The sequence below is a fragment of the Sylvia atricapilla genome, chromosome Z, assembly GCF_009819655.1.
Source record: "Sylvia atricapilla isolate bSylAtr1 chromosome Z, bSylAtr1.pri, whole genome shotgun sequence".
Lineage (NCBI taxonomy): Eukaryota > Metazoa > Chordata > Aves > Passeriformes > Sylviidae > Sylvia > Sylvia atricapilla.
The window spans coordinates 39,311,393-39,324,569 of record NC_089174.1 but is presented as its reverse complement, the minus strand read 5'-3'; positions in this window follow the sequence as shown (position 1 = coordinate 39,324,569).

Here is a 13,177-nt window from a genome sequence, read left to right as displayed (position 1 = left end):
TCTGAGCTTCATCTTCTTACTCAGGGAGTCTCTCTAAGAGACTTCCCTTTAGCAAACAGCCAGCAAGAGACCTCAAAATACCGTGAGGCTTTACAGGTATGCTAATTTGTTCATGGTTTGTCATTGCTGTAGTTCCTGGGTTTTGCCTTCCCCTGACTGGATGATTTTGGATCTCTTCCCCGATTGGTTGTTTCTCAGTCCTTTCCCTCATTGGTCCAAGTTTGACCCCACCCACTGCAAACCTTATAAAACCCTGTGTTTCTGAGGCTTCACGGTCTTTCAGTCACTGATTCCTGCTACAATAAAGAAACCCTTGATACTGGAAGACCGTCTCCTGCTCCTTCTATCCTGCATCACCTGAGAAGAACTTGGCTGCTGGGCTGCTCCTGCAGCCCTCACAACGAAGCTGTACCACTGTGGTATGCCTGTGCCCCGGACACTGTGAGTGTCTTTAAAGACACTTCACCTGGAAGGTCACGGCACTCAGGGAAGCCTGAAGTATACACTCAAAAAGAGGTTCATTGTTAGCAATAACACTTGGAAATTTGTAATTCAAATACTTACTTTGCTAGTTTTCAGTTTTTGGCCAACATTTTCTCAAATCGGACTCCATTGTCAGTGATATTACCATGCAAAGTGGTTGATGAAGGACTTATGCTAGGAGCAGAAGTATCACCTCTGTAACTTGTCTGTCTATGCTTGTATTATTTGCATTACCTTCAATCTGCAGAGTTTTTTTTCCAGAACCTTTTTTAGAAACCGGGTCGTTTTGTGAGGGTAGGGTAGTTCAAATAGGTTGTATAGTCCACAGATCCACTTAACTGGGTGTATGCAAATGCCAGTATGTCAGTACACTGAAAGTGAAAGAATGAGTGAAGGTGTCCTTGATAACTCCGTTCTGCACTGTGAAGCATCCAGTCTGGCTCAAGAATACCCTGTATATTGTCTACCTTAAGTGTGATCATCTGGCATACACATCAGAGGAGAGAGCAGCGTCAAGACATGTTATGTATTAGGAAAGTTGTAATTCTTAATACTTCCAGGTAGTAAATACTTCTGGGTTTCCACTTTCATTTTAGGTAAAAAATAAACTATAACTAATACTTTCCTCCTTGTTACACCTGGGATGCTTAACCTCCAGGTAGAGACCATTGCTCCAGAGCATGTTTTATTGCAGTGTAAGAACATGCAGTAGTAAGAAAGCCCCACCTTCTTGGGGTGATAATGGACATGTTTCTGTGGGGCAGCTTTGGGTCTGTGTGTGGAGCTGTGCTTCTGATCCAGAGAAACAAAAGTTCTAGATGTCATGATGCAATGTACTTTTTTTTTTTTTTTCCCCAACTTTTATTTTTTCAGAAGAAATCAAACACAGGCTTCCCCCCTGCCAAGAGATAAACAAACAAAAGAATTCCCAAAACACCCAACAAAAACCAAACCAACCAACCAACCAAAACAGGGAAAGTACATGATGAATAACAATACAAAGATGTGGAAAACTATACTTGGGAAACTTCTTTCCTTTTCCTCTGTCCTCAGAGATTTTGCTTGCCGTGTACATGCATTTATTGTGAAAATATGATGCTACTGTATTTTGATTATAATTTACTAGAAGATCATGATAAAGCTTGTGATAGACTTAGGACTTAGATTGTTTTAACAAGCATGTTAAAACAATCTGTTACATATACTAGGATCAATATGTCTCCTAACAAGAGAATTTGATTAAAAAAGTTTAAAGATTTTGGTCATATTTTTCTGTTATGGTCCAAAAGCTGTCACAGGATCTTCCAAGCTCAGTTGGCTAAGCTGAGAAACTTCCTGGTCTACCTGAAAAAGTTGGTCAACCAGGATGAGTGGATCAGCAGAATAGCCTATTTTCTATGCTTTTGAGGAAATTCAGCATGACTTCTAGTCCTCTGTTTAGTGTCATGTTGTCTCGTGGATTCCATTTCAGGAGCTTGGTGTTGAGATTGGTCTAAGAGTAAAGTCTTGAATCCATTGTGTAAAAAGCTAAATTAAATTAGGAGTTTTTTTCCTAGACAATTTCTCTCAAACAAGTATTACAGAAAAGAAGGTGCTGTTTATCTTCTCGCATTGCCTTAAAGGAATTGTCTTGCTCTGTTTTCTAAAAAAAAAAAACTTGCTCTGTTTTCTAAAAAAAAAAAGAGAATGGAAGATGGTGGGCATGGTTCAGGGTACAGTCCCAGGCCTAGCATTGCTACTCTGCCACCCTTGCAGTCTGTTTTGTGTTGCTATAAAAGTGCCTTTATCTATTGCATGTTCAGCACTAGCACCTTAAAGCAAATGTGTTAAAATCCTTCCTTAATTTGAAAGTAAATGCTGCATCACCAGTTGAATCTCTGAGAAGTCATATGGGCTTCACAGGGCTGTGTGATGTAAGTGCATTCAACTGCATTACATGTTAGCAGTTTAGAAGTCAGTATTTTTTATAGTCCTTTTTCTGTTGACATGAAAAAATAGCCATTTCTGATGGCATGTGCCAGTGAGAAATTAGGCTTATGGATTTCAGAAAATTGCTTGTATCTGAAGTGTCCCTTAACTGATGCCTGATATGTACCTTAATGCTGTGTCAATATAACTGTGTAAGAAAGAGGCTGTAAAGGAAACTCTGCTGCTATCTCTGCTTATCTGAATGTGGGCAAAAATCTCCTCAGCAAGACCTTATTTAATGATGATGCAAGAAAAACTGGTGAATAACAGGCAGGTAACATCATTCATGGCAAATTATTTTTCCACAGGCGTGGAAAATGTTATCTTGAAAACTTTCGAGTGGTTGTATTGTTCCAGAAGATCTGTTTTATGGGAAGTTTTTCTTTTATAGGCAATTATTTTTTCCTTTTTTCTCCTGCCGGTTTTGATGAACAGTATTTTTAAGCATATTATACACTTTGCAGCAAAATACTGCAGTCTTTTCTGAAAGTCCTGATGAGTTCTCTTTTGTAAGAGAAACTTAATCATATATGGGGGTGTCTGCTTTATCTTTATCTGCTTTTCTTTAACTGAAAGAAAAAACTGAAAAGGAAGATTGAGAAATACAAATATTCACTAGATGATGCCACCTAAAGCTAATTCATTCTGCATATCCTTGTCAGGCACACATTTTGACCTCAGAGAGATGTTGCAGGCCTTTGGGCAGTCCTTAGAGGAAAAAGGTTATTTGCAGAGCTGATAATTTGTGACTCTAACTGAGTTGTTAAGGATTTAATCTTCTTGGACAACAGACTTCCGTTTTTCCTCAAGAAGTAGGCTTTCCCTACCATTGAATTAGTTTTCATATTTCAGACATGAAGGCGTTTTTGGGAAAGCACCTTGGGAAATATAGAGCACTAGAAACCCTTTAATGATCCTTTAACCAAGTAATCAAATTCAGATTTTTTTTTTTTATTTTTAGTAAAAATCACAAAACCCAGAAGATGTTGCAAGATCAAGAGAAGAACTTAATTTTTAGTGTTTCAGAATGATTCTGAAATTATTTGTCTGAGTATGAAATACATCAACAGCGCTACAGCTGCCCTTCCTGAAGGTGACAGGAAAGAAAAATGTGATAAAGGTCAGACTGTCAGGCAGCTTATTATGAGCAAAACAGTTTTCTCGGATAGAGCCTCACTGAGAGTGGGCTGGTGCCACCTTGACATTACTGCGTCTGTCAAAAGGAAAAACAACTCATGACTCTAGGTAATAACTGAAGGTAGTAAAAACAACTCATTTGCCCTATTTCTTCCATCTCTAGGGGGAAAAATACATCAAGCTACCATGTAGCAATCATATTAAAAAGTTCTGCACAGTTGCCTCAAGCAGTTGGTTGAGGTGTTTTACTTTATTATGAAATACACAAAAGTAAAAGCTCATCTCTATGTTTGTGGAAGCCCATGGTAAATATATTTGAATTTATTTGTTTTTTTACTCAGAGTTGAATGTTGTCATATCTGAAGAAACAGCAATAAAAATGGAACAGCAAAGATTCCATGTGTACCTTTAAAATTTTATTTTTAAGTAGGATGTTTATTTTTCTCTATTTACAAAGACTCCAGACTCAACCTAAGAGCTTCAGCTTATGTTATTATATTTCTAACACGATTACCAGAAATGCCAACCTACTTAGAGCAGAGTGCAAATAGAATAATTAAGTGTATTAAAAGTGCATTTGAGATAGTACAGTAGTATTGAAGAAAGAGAAGAAAAGAAGATAGCAAGACTTTCTAAACAACTGAATTTTCAAACCTGATAAAAAAACCTCATGAGGTGAGCAAGGTTTATCTGGATAAAGATTCATGAAAGATTAGCACATTGCAGAAAGTTTTGTTAATATAATTTTGATTAAAAGTATTTTTCTTGAAGTCCTAGCTTTGAAAGGGAATATTTTTGACATTACATTGATCAATGATTTTGCTGAAGGTTATATCTGAAATAAACCTAGATTTTTTGAATTTAAACCTAAAGCAAAAGCTAGTAAGAAAATTTACACAGCAAACTTGATCTACTGAGAAATAGCCCTCAAAGAAGAGAATTTAACCCCATCTGACATGCCCATTTTCCTCTGATACCTCAGGTGCCACAAACTTACAGGAAAAAGAGGAAAATATACCTCTTCAGATACCTTGTTCTTTAAAGATGGAAGCCTCCAACTGCCACAAGTCTCGGGTGTCCATTTTGCAACTGATTCCAGTAGGATACACTTTCATAAGTACAGTGCTGCAAAAAAAAGTCTTTTATTTATTTGTTCATGCTGCAATATTATTTTTGCCCTGAGATGACAATTCTTTTCTACCCATGGAACTTTTGAAGAGGTTTGTAGCAGTTGGTACATGACAGCATTTAGCAGCAAATACCCATGCTTTAGCTGGTGTGTTCAGGGGCTTGTTATCAAAGGAAGGTTGGTTTGATGCTTTCTTGTGTGGCTGTTGTCCTGCACAAAAAAAGACTTAAAAGTCTAGGGAAATGCTTCCACACTGGTCGTATTTAGAGCATTGAGTGTGCTGATCACTTAAGACTTGGCTGCATTATTTCTTTACTGTCTAAGGTTGTGATGATAATCCCATTGGCAGGAGAAACTGAACAGTGTCTGTCACTTCTAGTTGCAGATGTATAGAAATGCTACTGTTAATAGTAAAAAATATCAGAAATTCTTTACTTTTGTTTTCACAGCATTAGCTTTCACATTATGGTCTCGAGTACGGTAAGGTGCAGGTGTCTTTATAAAAAGATAGTACTACTTTACTCCTAAGAGAAATTAGTCATAGAAGAAAATCTTAGCTGAGGAAGTAGTATGTCCATCCACAAACCCCAGAGTGGTGTTAGAGTTAGAAAGTGCCTTAAGGCACTGAGCTTCAAATGCTTGGGTAAAACATCATACACATTTCTTGGATGTCAGTGTGAGACCTTCTCAGCTCTTTTAGACAATACAACACTTATATTATATCAAAAAGATACTGAACTATCTGATAAAATGATATCCGGCATCACCTTTAATCTCAAAGGACTACAAAAAGTATTAGCAACTGGAAGCTAACTGTGGTCCTAATGCTAAGTAAGACAACCCACAGGACAAACATACTGAGGAAGTGAAAATCCTTGTTGTCTCTTTGAAAGTACCAGTTGTGAAATCTGAGGTCAGTTTCATTAATGCATCCTGGATAGACTAAAAAGCCTCACCTATTCATGCACAACCTTGTACAGTGTCTGTTGTTCAAGTCTTGCAAAAATTTTAGTAAGCTTGAACACTTGTTTCTGTTTGTGTACAGATTAACCTGGGATTCATTAACCTGAAAAAAAAAATTAAATAGTTTCCAAAAATACCCTCTGTGCAGTAGAAATGTGTTTGCTGAAGCAGGTGATGGAAAGTGAAACACACTCATGTTTTATAGTTAAATGTAGCAAATATCAGGATACCATTGGCAAGAGTCAGGTGTTGTGTTAAATGAACTTGCAAGTGAAAGTAGTCAGACAAGGAGGAGTCATGCCTCTGTGAGGTTAAATGGCTAAATTATTGAAAAAACAAATGGGAACAATGATAATTAACTTAGAAAATATAAAGACATTTAAACCAAAAATACTAAGACTGGTGTGACTGAAGTGTTAACTAAAGAATGTGTTAAAGCCTTAGAAACAGCCAAGCAAGGGTATTGTGTTAATTGCTACAGAATACTGTGTATAGTTTTTCATTCATATTCCTTGACACTGTCAAGAGCAGGATAATGAGAAGTAAAAGGAGCCCTTGAAAATACCCTCTCCCCCATCCCTCCCTCCTTCACAAGATCTGCCTCCTGCTGCAGTGGTGCAGATTGACAGGGAATGGGGATTATGGTCAGCTCATCAGCTGATGTTTATCCCACTGCTCAGGGAGAGGAATCATTCCCCAGCTGCGCTGTGGAGTCCCGCCCATGGGAGACAGTTCTCCGTGAACTTTTCCAGTGCATGAGCAACAGCTCTCGGTGACCTGCTGCACCGTGAGTCCATTCCATGGGCAATGGTCCTCCTGCTGCAGCATGGGTCACTCTTCCACGGGCTGCAGTCCTTCAAGGAGAGGCTGCTGCAGTGGGAGCAGACCCCCTCTTTCCAGGGTTTTCTCACAGCTTTCTGTAGCATCCACCTGCTGTGGCGTGGGGCTCCTCCATAGGGTGTGGGTGGATCAGCACATTCCCATGGAACTCCACAGGCTGCAGGGACACAGCTGCCTCTCCATGGGCTGCACCAGGGGCTGCAGGGGAATCTCAGCTCTGGTGGCTGGAGCAGCTCCTCGCGCTCCTTCTGCACTGACCTCAGTGTTTGCAGGGCTGTTGCTTTCACATGTTCTCACTCTGCTCTTCTTTGGCTGGAATTAAAACTGCCAACATTTTTGTTTTGATTTCTTCTTAAATATGTTGTCACAGAGGCTTTACCACCAGTTGGAATTGTCCCAGCCTTGGCCAATGGCATTTTTGGAGCCACCAGGGGCTGGCTCTGTTGGACATTCCAGCAGCTTCTCAAAGAAGCCGCCTCTGCTTCTCTTGCACTGTCAAAAACCAGGCTGTGCAAACACAATACAGATAGCATGATGGAAAAACTTGCAATATTAATGCTGTCAAACTGGGAAATCTGGAACCATAAAATGTTCATAGAGGAAATTAAAAGAACCACAAGTGTTGGGCATTTGCTCCGGTACTGTCCACATTAAAGAATTGTGTTCAGCACATGTGCCAATCAGTGTGCAATAGTCAATACAGAAGAAATCAAGATTTATGAGGGTTGCATAGACAGCAGTGTTTGCCCTCCATGGTGACGCTGGGTGATTCTGGCCAGACTTCTTAAGTGTCATAGAACTGTAGAATCATGGAATGGCTTGAGTGGGACATTAAAGATCATCTAGTTTCAACCTGCCTACCATAGGCAGAGATACTTTCACCAGCTTCATCCAACCTGGTATTGAGTGCTTGCAAGTATGGGGCATCCACAACTTCTGTGGAAAACCTGTTCCAGTGCTCACTGCTCCCCTAGAATTTCTTCCTAATGCCTAATCTAAACCTGCTCCCTTTCAGTTTGAAGCTATTCCCCTTGTCCTGTCACTGCATGCCCTTGCAAATAGTCCCTTTCCATCTTCCTTGTAAAGCTCCCTTCATGTACTGAAAGTCTGCCACTGGGTTATCCTGAAGCCTTCTCCTCTCCAGGTTGAACAACCCAATTCTCTCAGCCTTTCCTCACAGGAGAGGTGCTCCATCTCTCTGATCAACTTGATGTTCTCCTCTGGATTTAATTCAACAGGTTCAAGTCCTTCCTATGAGGCCTGTTCTGTTCTGTGGGACCCCAGAGCTGGATGCAGGGTTCCAGCTGGGGTCTCACCAGAGCAGAGCAGAGGGGCAGAATCCCCTCCCTCCCCTGCTGCCCACGCTGCTTTGGATGCAGCCCAGGACACGTTTGGCTTTCTGGGCTGGGAGTGCCCATGGCTGGGTCATGTCCAGCCTCTCACCCACCAGCACCCCTAAGTCCTTCTCACAGGGCTGTTCTCCTTCTGTTCATCCCCCAGGCTGTAAAAGAAGAGAAACCATACCTTGGTACTTTGCAGAATGCAACTGCATCCACAGTGTATTTGAGATAATTTGTTTAATGAAATCATCTCCCTCCTCTTTAACACTGGATTTTGATACACTAACTTCCCACAAATACAGAAGTGAATTAAAAGCCTTGGCCGACTGATGGCATTTTAGTAGAGTCAGTGATGACTGGAGAGCACTTTGCTTTGTCTTGACAAAGGCAAGTAGTCCTACCAAGAAGGAAGTCTGTCAGAGGATCATTTCTTGCATTGGTGGCAATGCTAGTTCTGAAACAGTTTGGTTTTAGTGTTTTTCCTTTATCTCAGGCAGATGATCTAGCTGTGCAACTGCATTACAAAAAATTTAGACATGCTGCTTTCTGCACAAAAGTGAAACATACATCAACAAAAGGTCTAAGTATATATATAAAAAATAATAAAGCATGTGTATGTGCATTGATAGTAGTAATTGCTGGGAGGAAGAGAATGAGTACCTGATCAAGTAGTGGTTTATGTGGGGCACAGAGAGAAAAGTGGAAGTTGAGATCAATGAGCCTTTGGCTCAAAGTTTTTGTACTGCAGAGAGTTGAAGTCTCAAAGTTGTACAGGGTTGCTGTGGAGGGGATTATATAAAACATTGTAAAAATTGGCACAGCGTGGAATGATCCAAGAGGTGACAAATGTCCTTTTGCTGTCATGGACAGCATTGGAACTGTAAGACTGTCTGCCTTAAAATGCTCCTCCACAAGCTGCTTGTAGCTGCACAAGTTAGTAACTATTAAGTCAGCTGGAAAAGTATTGCTGATACCTTTCTAGCAAGAAGACAAAAACATAAACTTCCTCTCACTGGAAATGGGGGAAGAATACATGACATATAGCTAGATCACAGCAAGACCAAGAGTGACTCGGGAAGCTGGAACTGCAGAGCATCCTTTAGCTGGAGGAGGATATGTGTCAGTCACTGATACAAGAGCCTGAAAATGGAATGTGAAAATAGGCATTTCCCAGCAGGTGGGTACTTTTGCAAGTGTTGAAGGAGAATTTGAGAGCTTGAATGAGATGAACGTCTGCAGTGCAGTATGATAGCTAGGAAAATCTAAGTAATCCCTGGACACTTATGAGGAAGACCACAGCCCATCTGGAGTTATTAACTTCAATGCTTGACAGGAAGTCTCCTTGTTCCATCAGAAACTTGGGATGCATTGTACCTGGAACTCCTGAAGATGATTAAATAATTTTTTAAAATTTTTTTTTCTGTGTATTTGAAGACTTGTATTCTGTTAATTGTGACTAACAATATAGCAAGAGCTTGGCTCTGTTTACTCAATACTTTTTTTTTATTTCTTCATTAGGAAATAGTATGGTACATCAAAAAAGGAATGGTATTGGGACACTGGTTCTGCAGTTCTGTTTTTGTTTACCCTTGTTGTTCAGGGGGTTTACTCTGAGTTATATCTAGCTTGATTCCCTATCCCAAAAGTCTCAACCACACAGGTAGTTTGGAGACATCTAATGATGAAATGTTTAATGACTGACTGGACCTTGCTGTGAAAGAGAGAGTAATTTGCAATGCCCAGAGCATTTGTCCAGTGTGTAGGAAAACCATCCTGTGAAAGCACACTGTTCAGTATGGTCAGTTAAGGGAAGGACTTCAAAACTCCTCTGAAATAGCTGGTGTGAATTCAGCCTAAAGGGAACAAATTTTCTTTTGACTTTTTAACCTCTCTTTCAGATTAAAAGGTGAAACCTGCCTTCTCTCCCCTTTTTAAAGACATCTTCTAAATTAGGTCTTCTGTCATAAGTAGTGGATTATTTTAAAGGATTCTGAGTAAGGACTCTTGGTAGTTCTCTGCCTTAGTTGGCAGGTTAGTTCCTCTAAGGATAATCCTCACATGAATTTTAATGGCAGCACAATTTTCCAGACAACTGTGGACTTGGCCTTCAGACTCAGTATCTCAGATCACACCTCAGAATTAGCCTGACTCTCAGAGTAATTTGCAAAGCTACTCATTATGCTTGTACTTATCTGTGAATAGTCCTGCAGAAGTCAGAATAAAAATAAATGGGCTTGTAAATCTTTGCAGAATGATTTCCTAAGGTTGGAAGGACTTTAAACAGATTGATTTTTGGATATGTTTGCCAATCCTTACAGGCAAAACCAGATTGCTCCTGCTGGTGCACACTGCCAGTATGAACATGGTGTGTTCTATTTCTGAACTGTGTGGGCCCCATAACCACAGCCAGCTGGGAAATGAAATCTACACAATAGATCTATCTGCAGGGCAGGGTGAATTAACACAGATTTGTTGCAAGGGGATGATTGCTCCCAATTCTGACGCAAGTGTGAAAGGTGCAGTTGTAAAACTGTCTGCAAATGACGACACAGATATAATCTTTAACATATTAAGACCAAAAAATGACTTAATAAGAACTCTTTGGTGATAACTGCTTACACCATCATCTGATTGCTTTTAATTTCTTTTATAATTCCCTAAAGTTTCCATTTTTTCTTATGTTATTCTGAAGAAAATGTTGACTTCCAGAATGTATATTTTGCTCTATGACCTTTACATACTGACACACAAATGCCAGCTGACTTAATTTTTGCAAAAGTAGTGTAGCTAGTGAAGCTATCTATAGAAACATTCAAGGGTATATGTTTTTGCAGGACATGACATTTATGTTAGGATCTGTTCTTTCTCTCTTCCTTTTCTCTCTTACTGTGTATTATGCATTACTCAGTGTTCACATCTCTTTATATCTTCATAAAACAGCTTTTTTGAATCTAGACCTTAGATTACAGAGACAATTCAGAAAGATGCATCATTAGTATTGTAAGTGTAATGTGGGAATACACAAGTCTGAGAGTAAGACAGACTTAATTAGCATAACTAGTCTGGTGACTAGGATGCCGTGGCAAGGACAAACAGAACTTCGAGTTTATGAAAAGATGGGATTAAAACCTGTTTAAGGTAAAAGATTCAATCAACCCCCTACGATAAAGATGTTGTATAATGCATGAGTTGCTTGTATGATCTTCTAACCTAATTATTGTAGTAGAAATTATTAACCTCACTGAAATGGTATATAAGACTTGGAAAACCTGAGTAAAATTGAATTCTGATCATGAATCAGTCTTCCCGTCTCTCCATCAATTGCCAATAGTGTAATAATTATAAATGCCCACTTTGTTATAAGTGTAGGTTCCTGAATTTTCTACGTCTCTTTTATGTCCATTACATGTTTGTTTTGCTGATGTCTGTGCATTTGTGAGAATTCACTTCTTATGAATAAACAGTCTTTAGCAGCAACAACTGTAAAAAATCCAAACATATTATTATCCAGGTGTTAGAAGATACAGTTCAGGGATGACATAGTAGAGTCAAACAACATTAATGAAGATATGATATAGATACCCGCACCATTGGAATCACTGCTGTTATGAACTTACAACTTTCATGCACTTTTCAACTGGAAAATTAAACATAAATGAAGGATTAGCATATTCATGAACTAAATGTTACCTTCATGCAGAATTTTATGTTCTGATGGCTAAGGTACTGAAATATGTTTGCAATTTATTTGTCACCTTCTTAAACTACAACTATAAAAGATTTTATTACATTTCAAAAATATTTAAACTGTGCTAGAATTGAGTTATTGTGCTCTGAAGTCAAGTGACCACTAGCTGGCAATGTTATACAGCTCTTCCTGTTACAGATTCATTGCATAATACATCATAGTTTGACTCAAGACCTTTAATTTTAAAAATAGAAAAAGAAATTGGATTTCAGTGGGGCTGGGCACTTCTGAATATTTCACTGCTCAGGCTCCAGTGCAGATTAGCAAGAAAATAGGAAGGGCAGTGGACACAAATAGTTTCTAAAGTAATAACCTTTGCTTATAGGATTTCTTTTGTTTCTCCAATTCAGTGTTTTTAGTTTTAATTTTGATTTTAAATGTCTTTCATTTAACTCAGACCATCCAGGGTGTTGAAAATGAAGCTTATATAATGATCTGCAAATAGTCTGGACCATGCTGTCAGCTCTTGGAAACTCCAGTGTAGGTGTCCTTCGCTGCACTTATATCAAATGCCTTTCCCTCACATTCAAATGTCTTAAAACTGTATTATTTCCTGCCTATCCACTATCCTTTGCTTCCTAAAGCATAATTTCATGTCTCCTTCAACTATTAATCAAGGGAGACAAACAATTAAAACTACTCAAAAATTTAGGGTATTGAGGATGGCAGAACAAGCTGAATACATTTCTATCCTCATGCACCAGACACACCCACTGCCATTATTCACTCTATTCTTTTATTGCTACCTGATCTCTTACTTGCAAGTAAGTGGAGTCTCACACATTTATGAAACTCAGTGGTCAGAATCTATTATTTCCTAATATGAAAAAAAAAATGTAAGTGAATGAAGCACTGAGACAAATGAATTAAAAAAAAAGGAGAACACTCTCAGTATTTTGCACTGTAATGTATTTTATCCTGGAAAAGGCCAGACTGGGGAACATAAAGGTGACATAAACCCCTGCTTTCAATACTGAGAGGATTATGGAAAAGAAATCATACTCATGACAGAAATTATTTAGTGTTTATTTATTGCATGAAGAGTTTTGAGATTTTTATATGTGTAAGAATTTTGGAAACATGTTGTTTGCCATTTGTTCAGTTAGCAACTAGTCTTGTGTACATTCAGGCCTTGTGTCTGCTTTTCTTACTCTAGTGAATGCTGCCATTTGGTAACTTCAGAAATAAGTAAAGAACAAAGCCCTGGTGAAGACAAAGCCATTAAAAGGAAAAGAAAGGATCATTTAAGCAGAGACATTTAGGAGGCAGAGGTACAGAAGGAGGATGTCTTGAAGTCAGCTTCAGCATGGAATAAGTTCAGCATAGAGAGCCAACCATTCCATGAGTGCAATTCTTTGCTGGTCAGTGGTGGCTCAGCACCCCCTAAACACAGGGGGAAGTCGGGGCCACTGTGACTAAGCAGGCTACTAAAGAACTCCTCTACACGTGAATATTCCCCTGCTTTGAGAAATTGCTACTTTTAGAGGGAATAGATACGTGAAAAGTACAACTGTACATTAGACATGGCAAGCTTTTATCTGAAAATAAAAAGGGGCTTCCAGCCAGCAA